At 36.4% G+C, this 17,468-nt stretch overlaps 1 protein-coding gene across 6 annotated transcripts in view; it reads left to right on the plus strand.

Moving 5' to 3' along the window:
• Positions 1-17,468, plus strand: part of LOC113091322 (ATP-binding cassette sub-family A member 2-like) — a 58,101-nt gene that overhangs the window by 1,089 nt on the left and 39,544 nt on the right. The gene's annotated exons all lie outside the window — the stretch shown is intronic.

The following is a 17,468-nucleotide window of genomic DNA, read 5'->3' on the forward strand; positions in this document are numbered from 1 at the left end:
AAACTATAAGGAAATATCATTCTGATGCTTTAAGGACTGAAGTACTGCACAGCAGTCTTATACCAGGTGACAAAAGAATATTCTTACTGAAAGAAAGTGTAATCATGGAGTTCTTTCATTTTTAGAATTGCATTAGTCCACACCACAACTATAATGACAATGGAGGAACACCGTTGTTGGAATCACTTTTATAATTATTATTAAAAATGTACAGCTTCAAAGAGCTTGACAAAACTGCAGTGTGCTTTTATAGTGTAATAAACAGAACATTATTGTGCACTGGGGTGGATGCAAATATGGTTATCTTTATTTATCTTTATAGATATCGTTCTTGAGGTGAACAGGCCCTTAGAGCAAACTGGCTCATAACTGGGAGTTTTTGGGAGTGATATATTGTATGACTAAATCTAGCAACATTTTAAGAACGCTCGCCACTTAATCCTTATCTTTATCTTATCAACTTTATGTTAATGTGAATCCAAATCTGGTGTTGAACAGAAGTGGGCTCTCAAGAACCTTGTCCTAACACTCTATTAGGAAATAAACCACAGTACATTGAGTTGCGTTTTGACCTCAAGAAGATACTTAATTACTAAGCATTGTGCCTATCTTTACAAGCCAGATACTTGCTGCTCTGTTATGTTATTTTTAGAAGCACCATTTTACAATACGTTTGCAGCAGACGTCAAGCTCCCTGGAGGTAAGGATCGCCCCGTAAGAATAGTAACAGTTACGTCACTGGGCCAGTTTGATCACATAGGGCCAATTTCAGGGGGAGTTTGAAGGCTTTGTAGATTGATGGGACTCTGGGAAGTGGTTAGTCAGCGAAAGTTTCCGCCTGCGCTGTCCTTCAGATGCTAAATGAATGAGGTCCAGTGAGTGCAGCTCTCCACTGGCTGCCTGCCTTTATTGGTAACTCACTGCTGATATGTCAGTGCTGATGCTGTCAGCCTTTTGTCAAGAAAGAGTGTGTGGTTTGATAGTGGTGGATTGCAGGTGTGTTCAGAAGTTTGTCAGAGACAATGCATCTATAAAAGATGTCTAATGTAGTCATGATTTACTGGGCTGTTGATGGGGATGCAGGTGGTGGCTAACAGCTTTATTTAGGTCAGTTCCCCTAATGTTTGCAATCTAAGACTGATATGTTGATTTGTGAGGATGCAGTTATATTCAAAGCACAGCTAAATGACAGCTTGTTTGCTTCTCTATATCCCATTCAAAATACTTGATCAAGCATAAATGGGTATCCATACTAAAAAAATATCTTGGAACCCAGGTCCTAGGACTAAATTAGGACTAAACAACCAAACCGCTCAGCTTAGATAAAGCAAAATAGTGCGTTGACTTTACATGTTACTTTGTTGCAGTGAATTCAATTTCAATTGAAATGCTTATTTTTATCACTATGTTTGGTTATTTAAACAAGCACGTTTTCCTTATCATTATGTTTAGATTTCCCAGTGATTGACTGTATTTGTGTGTTTTGTAACTTATGGAGCCCCACACATGGCATTCAGAAAAAATAATAGTAGGCTAAAACACGATTTATAAATCAAGAGAAAGAATTAGAAAATTGGGTGCACAATTTAGCAAATTGAGGGAACAAATTAGCAAAGTGTTCATTTTTTAGATCAAGACTCATTATATAATAAAAATCAGCCAATAAGGGCACAAATCATGGATTGGTCTGTGTTGTGTGATGCCAATGAGATGCTGTTACAAGTTTTATTATTATTATCTATTTATATTTCGCCACATTTCATTTGCGACTGTTTTAGTCACAATAGACTGGGTACTTTTTTTTTTTTTCACCTCATACCCCGTCAAAAATACAAAACATAGTCTGTGTTATAAATTGTGTTATGGTCCCTGTTTGAAGGTTAGATGAATATTAACCCAAAATTGGTCTTTTAATGCACCGGCTGCCTTTACCTTATGCCAAGTGCAACACAGACTGGCCTACTTCCTGCCTGCAAGCTTCAATCCCTGAACAATTGGTTGAGGCAGGGATGGACAAAACTGTCTGCGTATCTGATGAAATAGATAGAAAGATGCTGTGATCTCACTAGTAGTGAAATAACAAATGCAGATGCTCAAATGCAGATGCTGTACCATTCCATCATTCAGTTTATGTATGTGGAGATGATTGTGTTACACATTTATTTCCATTAAGAACATCTACTAAAATGCTAGCTAAATGTGGGCCTCAAATTTTCTAAGATGACATCATAGATTTGTGCAATAATTATATTATATTTTATAATATATAAGATATATTGACATAAGCATTAAAAGACAATGTAAATTTGACATTTACTGTAGCATTACAGAAAGCCCTATTCCTTTTACATTATTGCATTAGATTCCTTTCAGTGCTGTGATGAATATAGAGTACGTCAGTGCTCCTCTAGTTTGGCAGAAATGCAATCTGAGTTTGGCAAACTATAAAGTGTTCCATTTTTGTGATGAAAATTAAATAGGAAGACTTAAATATTAAGTGTTCAAATACTGTTGATTCAGCAAGCAATACAGTTATGCTGCACTAGCCCACTTTTGAGATTGAGCCTGTGTCATTGGAAGACAAATCATGCAAGCACAAAATGATTCTATTACATTAAAGGAAGTTCATTGAGAAGCAGTATGTTTTTGAGATCCATTGGATTGTAATTAGATATGACATTGTGGAATGTGTTGTAATATGGTGATATGGCAGCAGAGAAATTACGGTCCTTGTATGGATATTTTTCATATTACTTTTAATTATTTCTTCTCTTCTCAGTAATTTCTGCAATTAATTCAGCCCCAACTTGCTTACAACTTCACTCTAACTTTAGTTTGTACTTAATTGTAATATTGATTGAATAACAACACACAATATATTGGTACCCTATATATATATATATATATATGTGCACCGTAACATTTACTAGGATGATTTTGTGACGAGAATGCTGTTTACATTTTGTGTGATTATGCAGCTTTGTGACTCATCCACCAGTTGCAAAAAGAAAAAGCAGCATTAAGGATAGCATAGATGTTCATGGACAGTTTACTGTAGATCATAGTGATCGGGTCAGTAAAAGCCATGTGTTGGAGCAATATTGATGACCGTCAGTCTGCTTGTGGAGTAGGTGGGGCACTGAAAGTTCCTCGTTTCCAGTGATTGTTGTCCTGCTAGCCCAGCATAGCTCAGACAGCCTCCTGAATTATTGAGATCTCTCCGTACTCCTGGGAGAAAAGTGGCACTGAAGGAAGATTGAATGAAATAAACATGAGATAGAGGAGAAAAGGAATGAGGCAGAGAGTACTATAATGGTCAACCATTCTGGAGGAGCAGGATTTAGGTAGGAGAAAGTTGATGGATGGAAATGTCTTTTGTCAGTGCGGTGCTGACAAGCGAGAGTTAATGACATGAGTGCTGGAGTGAGAGAGGACTGTAATGAGGACAGGGTAGTGTGTTAAAAGAGGATCCAGTGAGAAAATAGAGGTTTTAGAAAGAGTGTGTTTGGAGAAGGTGGTAGAGAGATGTGAAGGGGGCATGAAGACAAGACAGAAATGAAATGATATGATACAGGAAAGAGGGATTGTGGATTACAGAACTGGAGAGGCAATGAGTTATACTTTACTTTGGCAACAAGATCAGCTAAATCCTTGATCTTTAATCCTCTCAATGTGTGCCTGTCTTGAATGGAATTTAAGGCAGGGACGGTCCCTCTTAAATGATAATTATTGCAGCAGTGTTGACCTTGTAAATCCAAGCTCAGGCAGGGAGCCATAAATTGGGGCAGAGAGAGAGATGGAGAGAACTGGGTTAGTTTTGGAGTTTTCCACCAAAATAGTTCTTATTCTTATGCTGGAGTAAGGTGTCTGAACCTCATTCAGAACCAGCCTGTATTTCCACTGATTTCGAGAGCTGAACGATGATTTAGGCTAACTGTCTAACACTACATAATGTACCCTTCACACAAGAAAATACCTGATGCCAATCCTTAAAGGGATCCTAATTGTGCTCTTTTACGAAGTCTTGATTTTGTTTTGGGGGTGTACTGTAACAGGCTCTCATACTAGGTTGTTGGAAAAACACATTATTTTTCACATATTTTACATTATTACAACACCTCTCTCCTCATTCTGGCTTGAATAGTTCAAGTATCAAATGAAGGTCCACCTTCTAAAATATGAAATGTGCTGTGAATGGTTAGCTGGGCCAGTGTGTGTTGTGATTGGCAGCACTCTGCACCTCTCTGTCGGGAAATGTCTTGACCCTTACCATACATACCTGTGAGCTTCTATGTAAATACAGCGTCAAAATCAAATAAATTTGAGCGCAATTTCAACTTGGATGATTGCAACCACTCTTAAGTTAGTCCGCCTTGGGAAAGTTTGCGTGTCTCCAACATAGTGATAACTCTCTTTGCCTTCTCTAATGTAGCTCAACCAAGTCTCGACCCATTCGTCAACTTGGAAAATATGCGTTGTAGTCCAAATGACTTGTTTGTTGTAGTTTTTGAAAAGTGATTTCTGTAAAATAAATTATCTCCTTTTGAAGTGGACTTTGAGCTTTGTAGCTGCAGATCTTTTTTATTCTAAACCACAACATTAAAAACTAACAAAAGTTGAAAAAGTGAAAACTTTTATCCTTATGCAATCACAAGCTACTTTTTTTATGATTTAAGTTTTGATAGTAAACTAAAAACATAAAGAAACCACAAATGATTTTTGTTAATATCATAAAGTGAAACAGAACTGTTCTAAAGTTTGGGTTATAAAGTCTCTTATGCTCACGAAAGACTGCATTAAAGGGTTAGTTCACCCAATAATCAAAATTATGTAATAAATAACTCACACTCATCTCTTTCCAAACCAGTGAGACCTCCGTTTATCTTTGGAACACAGATATTTTAGATTTAGTCAGAGAGCTCTCAGCCCCTCCATTGAAGATGTGTGTACGGTCTACTGTCCATGTCCAGAAAGGTAAGATAAACATCATCAAAGTAGTCCATGTGACATCAGAGGGTCAGTTAGAATTTGTTGAAGCATAAAAAATACATTTTGGTCCAAAAATAGCAAAAACTACGACTTTATTCAGCATTGTCTTCTCTTCGCTGTCTGTTGTGAGAGAGTTCAAAACAATGCAGTTTGTGATATACGGTTTGCGAACGAATCATTCGATGTAACTTTTTGAACCAGTTCACCAAATCGAACTGAATCATTTTAAATAGTTTGCGTCTCCAATACGCATCAGACCGCATGCGAATGGCTACGAACCGGTTCCGAACGAGTGCGATGTGAAAAAAATCGTGTCCGTTGGTCATCCGGATGCGTTCAAAAAATGTAACTCTTGCGAAAGGCTACGGACGGTTCCTATCCGACAATTCCAGCAGAAGTTAGCGTTGCTATGGTACTGATAAACAAACCTGAATTCATAACTTTTAATAAAGTAAATAATGATTTTATCACGTTTTCATGTCATGTTTTTTTTTATTTTCATGATTTTATAACATTATAAGGGCAGTTAATACAATTAAAATGAATAATTAAATATCGTGCCCCCCGCTCTCGGACACACTCGGTCTCTCTCACTCGAGTGCAGGGTTGTTGCAGCCCTATATACCACTATATCACATTTAGCTGACCTGACATGCACATTCAGATACAGACAATATCAATCGTTCTAATCTCTCCGCCATTTTTGTTCTACTCGCTTCCGAAGCTTTTCAACTTTTTTTTATGTGGCTAACACTCCATGGGGAAGTCGTGGCCTAATGGTTAGAGGGTTGGACGGTTGTGGGTTCTAGTCTCGGGCCGGACGGAATTGTGGGTGGGGGGAGTGCATGTACAGTTCTCTCTCCACCTTCAATACCACAACTTAGGTGCCCTTGAGCAAGGCATCGAACCCCCAACTGCTCCCCGGGCGCCGCAGCATAAATGGCTGCCCACTGCTCTGGGTGTGTGTTCACAGTGTGTGTGTGTGTGTGTGTGTTTACTGCTCTGTGTGTGTGCATTTCGGATGAGTAAAATGCAGAGCACAAATTCTGAGTATGGGTCACCATACTTGGCTGAATGTCAGTTCACTTTCCTTCTGAGTTCAAACAAACCAATATCCCGGAGTAATTCATTTACTCAAACAGTACACTGACTGAACTGCTGTGAAGAGAACTGAAGATGAACACCGAGCCGAGTCAGATAACGAACAATGACGTTTGTTACCATTGAGATCTCTATTAGTATATTAAGTTACTATTGAGACTATTTCCTCATTCTTTTTGTTTAGTTAACACAATGAGGAAGTATGAGTGAAGTACAGTTACTTCAGATTAACCTTTTAACACTGAAATAATCGAAATAACCTTGAACTTGTGAAAACGGACAATAGTGTTATATACTGAAGATACAAAATATTAAATTTTTTACAAAATACAAAATAAAATCTTTTAAATATGTTTTCTTTTTAAATGTGTATTTTCCTTTTAACCTGTGTTTACTGGGTTTAAATTCTGTTAAAAATCAATTAACGTTTTTATTTTTTTTAATCCCAGTTATCTTGTGTGACAGTTAATCATCACCCAAAAAAATAATGAAGAATCCCAACCCTTTTTTCTTTGCTTCATTTATCTTTTAAATGCTTCAAAATGCCACTCTCTCACTGTCACCCGCCCCAGTTCCTGGAAAACGAGAGAAATGAATCAAAGCCATCCAGTGTCACGAAAGCATCTTATTGATCCGTTTTTGTTTTGGGAGATATTTATGATATTTATGATGGATATCCAGAGTTTATGTGTGTTTGTGTGTGTGGGTAAGCATGTATGTTCTTTCCATAGATGCTCTCTTTTGGTCCTGCTGTATGAGTAACCTGTTATCCATCTCAAAGAAATAAAGTCTGCTTTTTAAGAGTGGATCTGTTTGCTTTCGTTGTAAAGCCCGATTCGGACAGTAATTGTTTCTCATGGGGACGTAAGCTATTTTAAGCATTTTACGTCTGTGATTTGCTGACCGAAATCCAGCATGTCAGTGTTTTTCTCCCACCATCTGCATAAAAATCCCTGGCCAAATTACCTACTGTTTTTTGACAAACAGCAAGGTTGTGTAGTAATGTAATTGATGACCGAATTCTCATCTCTGTGTTTACAAGAATAAATCGAATAAAATTCACTGTCACCCTTTATTGTAATTTTACAGGAAATTCCTGGCAACTAATTGCCGTGAATTTACAGCAAGTAATATACAGGTAATATATTGTTTTTTTAATACAATAGAGTCCTGTATTTTTACAGCAGTGCTACTGTGATTAAAGTAGCATTATTACAGTAAAATGCTGTAATTTATTTAAATTTACTGTATATTTACTGCAACTCAGTTGCCAGGAATTTCCTGTAATTTTACAGGAGACAATTACAATATTGTAATTTCTAAATATAATAAAATACTGCAATTTTCCATCTTCCAAAATTAAAACCAAAACAATGGCAACTTTTTATTATTTTTTATTATTAACACACTATGCAACATCACATATTACAAATGTATTTTATCTTTTTTTTTCATACAAACAAAATTACAGTTTCACTGAAGAATCTAGCTCACTTCCAGACAGTCTATCATCAGGGGGAACATGGTAATAAATAACAAAAGGTCCCAACCAGTCTTGAACTGGGGAAGCTGTGGGGTGTGGGTGGGCATCAATACTAGCCCATCAACTCAAAACCCAGGAGTCTTCTTAATAGGGTGCAGACAGGTGCGTTGATCCTCCGTCTCTTCTCTGCTTTGCTGACATCTTGGAATTGATTCCACAAAAAGCTCTGAAAACAGAGAGAGTAAAAACAAGTTTTCATATCAGGTAATGATAAATACTGTGTAAAAAAAAAAAAACATAAAAAGTAAACTTGCTTGTAGAAAAAAAATGACGTTGATGTATTTATTTAACATCAACACATTTAACAACATAACATTTAGAATTACATTGGCTTTTACATTGTTTTTCTTAAATATATAATGTCACTGTATGCACTGTAAATTGAATGTCGCTTTGGACAAAAGTGTCTGCAAAATGGGTCATATGACGTTGCTAAAAAGAACATTATTTTGTGTATTTGGTGTAATGAAATGTTTAAGCGGTTTAAGGTTAAAAAAACACATTATTGTTTCTCCTCTACAGGTACTCCTCTCCTCGCCTTCTGAAATGTGTTGATTTTTACAAAGTTCATCGTTCTGAAAAGCAAAGTGTGCTCTGATTGACCAGCTATCCAATCTATCTATCATGTGACTGAAATGTTATGCCACTTAACATACTGTGCCCTGTCCGGCCGAAGCAACGAGACAAACATTTAATTATAATGTTTATTTCATTATAATGTCAAACCCATTATAAATGTGATATAAACATGATTTCTAGTCGTGTTCTCTTTTGGAAGGCCAAACAAAGTAGTTTCCCTTTTTAAAGAAACAGCGTTTAAGAGTGACGCTTCAATTTAAACGAACGAACAAACACATGAGAGCAATTTCAAAAGCTTAAGGAGCTGTCTGTTCTGCTCTCTTTAGCTCTCGATCGACCTGGATGTTTTAGGCAATATTAAAATCCTGGCGGGGACGTGTCCCGTATGAACGGCGCATATGGCCACCCTATACAGATCTTCTTCATTCATCAAGAGCTTGTAACACTCCAAAGAGAAAGGAAAAAGTAAAATCACATCTAATGACTTTAACCCCCAAAATTGACTTAATGAAAATTGTAATGTTAAACTGCTGTCTGTCAGACTTCTCTGTGTTTACATAAATGTCTTGCAGGGCAATACCAACTCTATGTTAGACACTTAATAGCAATAGCTTTGTCTCCATCCAGCTTTTTAATGCACATTTTAACATTTTGAAAACAAACAAAAAAATCCTGAATGGAAACGGTTCAAATTCACAAAATATTCTAATGTGAATAAAACTTTTTATGTGGGTTGACTTGCTAATAAATGCAACATAAATGCACATTTGTTGCAACTCTATCGGCTGTTTTAAGTTGCCCCTTAAGTTTTGATCCCACAGCGTTTCATGACTACTCTCCTGTCCATTTCTAATTTACATAACAGAGCTGATGGAAATGCTCTCCAGTTATAGGGTTTCTTTGCCAAATTTCTACGAATGCGCTTAAAAGGTGCAAAGGAATTGGATGGAAACCTGTCTTTTGACATCAGTGCATAGAGTATATCGTAGAGTCTATTTTCTTTATAAGTGTGCAAACAGTTTAAACATACCTTTAGTGTTTGAGGCCTCTTTAGGATACTGTTAGTTAAACATGTAGACAGTGAAGGTCGCTGCACTCCATTCAGAAGGTTGTTGTGGGGCCCCATCACAGTTGTCCCTTCCAAAGACATCATCCATTTGTCTGCACTTAGTGCCTCTCCTGAAATGCATACACAATATGATAACTAAAAGAGCACTAGAACCCTTCACTACACACGCATGAGTGGCAGTATTGGCAGGATGGGCAAAAGTACCAATTTTATCAGGTGGGAGAATAAGTTATGGTATGGTTTTTCCTAATTTAGACTAGGCATTTTAAGGATGCAATAGGATTATGTTGAATTACAGCCTTTCCTTTCTTCTTTGACATATAACCATATGACAATTATTAACAGGGCTTAAAGCAAGCAAACATATGTTCCATCTAGCAGCCAGTGTGCAGCTGATCCTGCGGACGGTCTACAGCTGTTCCCGCTCAGTCTTTTCCTTCTGCCTTGACCGTTCATGACCGTGGTACAGTTCAATAAGACGAAATATGATATCAAACACCACTGCCTCCTTTCGTTCTCATTTTCATTCGTTAAACATATTAATAGCCGCAGAAATAAAGTTCAGGGAAATGTGTAACGTTAGGCCTTCATTATATAAAACAAAATATTATACCAAACAGTAGCCTATTGTCTCCTATTTTCATTTTAACATATTAAAAGATTAACTGAATAAAGACCAAAGATTACCTGTTCGGTTCACCCAAAACGAATTATATTTTATGCTTTACCACTAAAGAGACATCACAGCCAGCGGCAAATGTCAGATGTCTACCCGAGTTGAGAGTGCTCCCGACGGATTAATGATCCCTGAGCTCCCGCTGATCGCGTGGAGTTGACCGTCTCCGACATCAGCGAAACACATTTTTTAATAGACGCAGTCTTTATAAATAAACCGCATATTTGAGTTTTAAACAACTACATTCTCGCCTGAAATAGTTAAAACACTAACGTTATACCTTTCATGACACGATGTCAGTAATATTTTAAAAATTATCAAAAGAAATGGTGGTTGAAACTACAATGCTGCATTGCCACTCCCGAAAGTTCAGTAACGTTACCTTTGAACAAGTACCTCGCGAGCAGGGACTTTCTGAGGGGCATTTTTTTTACCCAGAACTTTATTTAGATCATGGTAGCTGCGGTGGAAGCACACCGAGTTCCAGCTCAAAGTCCATAGTTTCTGGGTAAAGTTCTTGCGATGTAAATCTGGATCGAGTATGAAGACGCGATTTTAACTAACTTCACCCTATTCCACTGAATTATACCAAATGAAACAATCAGCACTCACTCAGATCACCAGTATTAATATATAAAGACTTATAAAACAAATTTTATGTTACATACCTGAGACATGTTCTTTCTTCCAAAAAGTACCGTCCGTTGGCCGCGTAATTTCAAAATTCAAACAGCAGCGATCCCACAATGCTATGCGGTTGCTGTAAAAAAATGCTTCTACAGTGTAGTTACAATAATTTTACAGGACTGTCCGTTAATTTCCCATAATGCACTTGCATTTACAACAAAAACATGAATACAGTGCGTTGTTGTAAAATTTATTGTAAAAATTACATCAATTGCTAACAGTGCACTGCTGAACACCGTACGGTAACTGTTGCTGTAATTTGCATGCATATTTTTTTTTTTTTTACTGAAAAGCCATGGGGAGAGTGTGAGCTCTGTGACTGTCCTCTCACTCTCAAGAACACTTGCTCTCAGTTTCTCTTTTCCCACAGCTCAACTGCTTTTTCAACTCTTTTCTTCCTTTCTTCTTCCTGCTCTCATATTCTGTCTCTCTCCTTCTTACCCTCCTCTTAAGGAAAAAGAGTGTATTCTTATTGAAATGAGGTGCAGTTGCTCTCAGCCTGAGCTAATTTTGTCCTCATGTAAAGCAAATCAAGACATATTTAGTGCTTTGATAAACATGAAATATTAATCTCTTATAAAAACCTAAAGTTTGTGATTTTGTCATGCAAATACCTCAGAGACAATAAGAAATTATTAAATATTAAATATTAAAGGCAGCAGAATTGTGCTTCACAGTCTTGACCAATCAAATGAATATTTCTCAAATGCTTTGATTTATGGAAGAGCATTGTTCTTCCATAAATCTTCCACTGTTGATAGACAGCAGGGAGACTTTTTGTTGATATTTCTTTAATGTGCATTAAAATGGGTTAGTGTTTAATGTTAGAAATTTTAGTTTATTTCTATTTATTTGCGCAATGTTTCATCAAATATTAAATAAAGAAATATTATTTTTATTGATTTTGAATTTAGATATACTTCTATTAACTAGGTTCATCATTTATGTGTATTTTAATTTTAATTTGTGTATTTAATAATGACCGTGATAAAACATAGAGTACTACAGTCTTCCCAGACATCACACATCAAAAATGAGCTAATGAATCATGATATTCTTCTGGCTACTTAAGTATCCATTTTGTTTCTGTGCTTTTCTCTGCAGAGCATGTTTATGTGCCAAGATGTTCTCCTTTCACAGCCTAGCAATTAGAATTAGAGAGAACAGTGGAAAAGAAGACTGCAGTTTCCCTTTAATTAAGTCAGATACAAAGTGAACATGCTGAAGGGAATTAGTGAAGAAGAGAACATTTGAAGGAGGGAGATTACCAAGTCAGAAAAGAGAGAAATGTTATATGGAGGACAGTCTACTTTCAAGGGTTTGTAACCGATCCTGTCATCTTCATTCACAGTCAGTATCCTGGTTGTAAGATGATACATTTTCTCAGGAGAGTCATGTTGGTGCAGGTGTAATGGGAGGACAATGGTAACCACACAAGGACACACAGCCTGCAATTATTTCATCATAAATATAATACAAATAGTACTATTTTGAAATATTATTACAATTTAAAGAACACTTATCTATTTTTATATATTTTACAATGTAATGTACTCCAGTGATGGCAAAATGGAATTTTCAGTCATTACTGCAGTCTTCAGTGTCATAAATCATTTCAATCACAGCTTCAATGTCTATTTATAGTGTAGGGGGCGGGACAATTTAGAATCTAGAGAGCATTTGATTGGGCAGAATGTTTGGCGGGAAGCTGAAGCGCAAGGTGATGTCATCAAAATCATTTATCAATATTAGCGGAATTGAGACTGTAAAGCTGTGACCCAAATGACACATTATACTATGCACTCATACATTATGTACGTGTTCACTATGCATTCAACCATTTAGTTTATGAATTATAGGTTTATTTTATGAATTAACGCTTAATCTGAGTCTGGTAGCCCCTCCCCCTTCGGTACTTAATTATAACTGCGACAGTTATGTCCATGAAGTGTCCAACATTCCAAACTTTGTTGTTGTTTTTTTCCTGTTATTTAAGTGCATCATCCAAGTATTTAAAGTGCACTTTTTCTTTTGGGATTTTCAGTGTGAACAAACTACCTGCACTATTTATAAAATTTAAAAAAACATCATAGAATAGTGTGTTAAGTACACCATTAAAATAAATGATGCTACTCTAATTAGGATTACCTTTCTGTGGCATGAGGATTAATTTGCGCCTATGACAGCTGCTGTTTTCATTGCTGTCTCCTTCATGCACTTGCAGAGTCGGAAACAGCCTTGAGGGACTAATGTGTCAACAGCACAGATGTTATAGACACAAACCAGAACAATGCAGTTGACTTCCCATAGGCAAAAAAAATTATAGTTAGATCTGTCTTCTGCTGTCGACAGCTTACAGAGATACCTTGGACATTGTTCATTTTTGTGAGTAGATACTAGGTCATTTTATTGAGGGTTTAGTATGTACGAAATGTACATGGATCAATACAGAAACTAAATAGATTAAAACTAAGTTTCAACAAAAGTATTAAGAATCTTTCTTTACTTTTGCCTTTCACCTTTATTTGTTTCAAAATGGAAATAAGATTTGTTGAGTTGCTCCTACGTCCAAAATCCTGTTCTCATTGTGACTGAATCCTGTGAGGACAGATGTATGATTGCACTCAGTGCAGACTAGCCTATGCTCTGTGGGCCGTAGAGCCATTAGAATAAAAACTAATAACCAAAGTTAAAGGAGTTTTTGAAACTCTTCTGTCCTCCAAGAGACTCCTATTCTAGAAGAGACGATCTCAAGCTCTGCCTGATAGAGGGATTACCTCCGTCGGTGGTGTTGAATGATGGAGAAAGGGAAGGAATGTGCTTAAGGACAACAATAGACCAAAATGGTCTGCAATCTCAAGAATGCCGTGTGGGAGAGACTAGGACAGACTTTTGTTTTACACAGAAATAAGGCCTTGAATTGGAGAAAGAAAAGGACTGAGAGTTGCTTGGATAAAAAAAAAAAATTAACATTGATTGACAACGAAATGTAGTAATTTCACAATAAATGTATATAATTAAAGTTTACTGTTTCATAGTTAACACGTGGCTTCTTGACTAGGTTTAAAACCAGGAAAAGTGCACCTTTAGATAAGGCAACATAATAGATGCACATGTGGTAATAGAAAAGCAAACTTAAAGTTTTTTAAGAGCTGCGGGATTGCTTCTAATAAAGATTTAAATGCAAAATAAAAAAGGCACAAGGGTCGACTGTTTCTGTCAGTGGTGAGTTTTAATTTAAAATGTTTCTGATAGCCTACTTTTAACGTAAGAAAAGTAGGCTGTATGCTGTGTTTAAATGTGTTGGCACCTGCTTGTGCAACTTATACAAGCCTAGAAGTCAAATGCATGAATAATAGGCTACATTGTTTATAGCTATTTTTTGAGTTTATGAAACATTGTTACTGTATTGTGATAAAAGAGGATCACAATGCTGAAAAAGCATTTTCAGCAACAGCCACTGCAAACGTGTCCTATGTGAAAGCATAATGAGTCTGTGCTGCTTCTGCACCGCATACATATTGCACATGGACTGCATACGCACTGCGTTACATTACATTTACATTTAATCATTTATCAGACGCTTTTATCCAAAGCGACTTACAAATGAGAACAATAGAATCAGTCAGGTCAACAAGAGAACAACAACAGTATACAAGTGCCATGACAAGTCTTAAACAAATTGAGATTGGGAGGTCATTCCACCAGCTGGGTACAGTCCAGGAAAAGGTCCGTGAGAGTGATTTTGAACTTCTTTGTGATGGCACCACAAGGCGTCGTTCACTTGCAGAGCGCAAACTTCTGGAGGACACATAAGATTTAACCACAGAGTTTATGTATGTTGGTGCCGTGCCAGTGGTCGTCTTGTAGGCAATCATCGGTACCTTGAATTTGATGCGATCGGCTACTTGTAGCCAGTGTAACCTGATGAGGAGAGGTGTAATGTGAGCTTTTTTTGGCTCATTGAAGACAACCCTGCTACATTGAAGACAACCTTGTGCTACATTGTAGTTTGTATACATTTAGGGGCAGAGCCTAGAAATCGGAGTCAAAACACCTAGGAGACAATCTTAAATCATTCAAATAAAGTATTCAGGTATAGCAACCTTCCCCATTTCACCAGTCCTAATCCAGTCACCATAAATATTTAAAGAATGGGACGGGCATCAAGAGTATTAACGACAAATGGTGAGTGTTTCAGTAATCTGTCTTATTTGACTAACAATAAAACGAACAGGAACTGACTGGAACCTCTTTATACAAACTTTAACATAAGCTTTTATCTGATTTCGTCTATAAATGCTAAATACAATGTATTTCGCCTTAGTTTTTCATATGATTTTATGTCACCTCAGAAAATGAAGTAGGGATGCACAATATATTGGCCACCATATGGATATCAGCCAATACATTTAAATTTTTCTGTTATCATTACCGATAAAAGAATTTGCCCGATATCTTAGAGCCGATAAATAATGCATTATTTCCTGCAGAGACACTTCATGTCCTCTTTCAACACACTCCATCGTCTTATCGCCTTATTTATTTATTTTTTTACACGTAAGTAATGTTGTCCAGTAACTTGCTTCGATTAAGCATTATTTTATTTATTTGTAAGGCTGCTTTATGTTTGATTTATGATTAAGTGTTTAATGCCTTTTAATAGTGAGACTTTTTTGGTAATCAGGCTCTCAAAAATTATGTAAAAATTAAGATTTAGATTTATCGGCCAATATATCGGTTATCGGCTTTCAAATTTAAAGAATTATCATTATCGGCCAAAATTTTCATATTGGGGCATCCCTAAGATGAAGAATATCAAAAGATTACAGCCATCCTAAACTTGCCAAGGTACCAGCTCAATAACACCCTCAGCAAAATGTTGTCTAATTATCGCTATCAACAAAAATTGACAATTGGTCAAGACTCTCTCTCCCATTCTTTTTCATAGTTAAATGAATAGTTAGTTACATAGTTGACTTAAATGCTATAAACAAAGGAAGCAGAGAAAGTGTGGAGTTGTTCCAGTAGAGGAGTGTATTTAGGTTAGGAGGTTGATTCACAGTCAGGTCTGCTATAGATTACAGCTGCTATGTCATATGCGGGCTCTGGGCCTTGAGTTGTGGTAAGAGTTACATATCTATTCATCTTCTCTCGGCTGTGCATAATTCATGATAGGATTGACATGCTGTCCTTCACCCCTTATCGTCTCTCCTTAAAAGGAAGTGGCACAGTTTGGTTCCATTTTCCCCTTTCTAGAAAATATGCCCTTTCTCAACCTTACACCTGTCATAGTACAAAAGACTGAATGCCCACTGGAATTTCATGAATGGCTGCCTCATTTTGTATTCTCTTTTTCACTGTTTCTTGTTGTCTGTGTCCATTTTCCCTCATACTGTGAAAAAATGTGTGACTTAAAGTCAAGTCAAGTTAAATTTATATAGCACATTATACAATACATATGGTTTCAAAGCAGCTTCACAGTTATAAAAGAAAGAAAATAACAGTATTAATGTTGAAAGTTCTTCAATTATGAAACAAATCTCAGAGGTTGGTTATGAAGTGAATAGAGTTCAACTATAAAGCAGCTCTACAGATGATTATAGTGTCTATATTTAGCTTACATATACATATATATTACATATATATTTAACCCATCTGTTTAGCTGTGCATTTATTGAATGAGCACTTGTGACATGTCCGAACTGATTGCACTATATTTTCACTGTTTTTAAATTCATTTTAAGTAAATGTTTTAATCATTTTAAAAGTTTTAAAATCATTTTTCTTCATGATTATTTTACTTTCTTTTATGTAATGCACTTTGAACCACACAATACCATTGTGTACGAAATGTGCTATAGAAATAAACTTGCCTTGCCTTACATCAGTTCAGTGTCGATTCAGTTTAAAAGTGCAAAGTTTATTAAAAAGAAGATTAATTGAGCTGTAAGCTCAGACAAAATATCATGATAATGTTTGTTAAAGATATTCAAATTATTTTAAGGAGAACAGACCTTTGTCGAGGTTCCCAATAGTAATTAATGGTAGCGGGATATGTCGCTGATGTTATGATAGTGGCAAATTCTCTGACTGGACCCACTTCAGTATTGTGGTTAGAGTAGTTTTTACCCATGTTTTTGGTCATTAAAATGTTTCTTTATTATTGTTATTTCAACAATGTAGAAACCATAATGGCAGATTTGACTAAATTAACACTAAATGTGTTCAGGTGCTGTTTATTGCATCTATTATCATGTCCCTTTTTAATTAGTTTCCACATCGCCGCCTCCCATTTATGCAATAAAAACTGCAGGCATGTTTTTGTATTTAATGTTGTTTACTGTGAATTTTATTTAATAGTGCATCATTCACTTTGTTTAGAAATATTTCTATATGTTCTTTATTGCCCTTCTTGGATGTTCATTAAACAGTTATTTGCATTGTGTATTATCTTGTTTTATGGGTGTGCTGGGTGACGGGAAGCTGTTGTAAAGCTAGTTAACAAATTTAAAATACACCACCTACCAATGACCTGTTCTTAACCCTTCCTCCTCTCTCTCTCTCTCTCTCTCTCTCTCTCGCTCACAATCTCCAGCCTTCTGTTTAAATCCTGTTGACTCCCACTCTGTTTATTTCACATGCACTGTGATCCCACAGAGAGGGAAGTCTACCTACAATTTTAACACATGCATGTAGATGTCTTGTCTCATTCCACCTCTTTTCTGACTCCTGTATTCAGAAGCTTTTTATAGCCATGGGTTCATCTGTAACGACTCTCTGCTCAGTCATTACACTGAGATGAATTATCAACTGAAAGAACA

This window comes from Carassius auratus, unplaced genomic scaffold (genome assembly GCF_003368295.1).
Source record: "Carassius auratus strain Wakin unplaced genomic scaffold, ASM336829v1 scaf_tig00214183_4049273_7079891, whole genome shotgun sequence".
In the NCBI taxonomy this organism is placed as follows: Eukaryota; Metazoa; Chordata; class Actinopteri; order Cypriniformes; family Cyprinidae; genus Carassius; species Carassius auratus.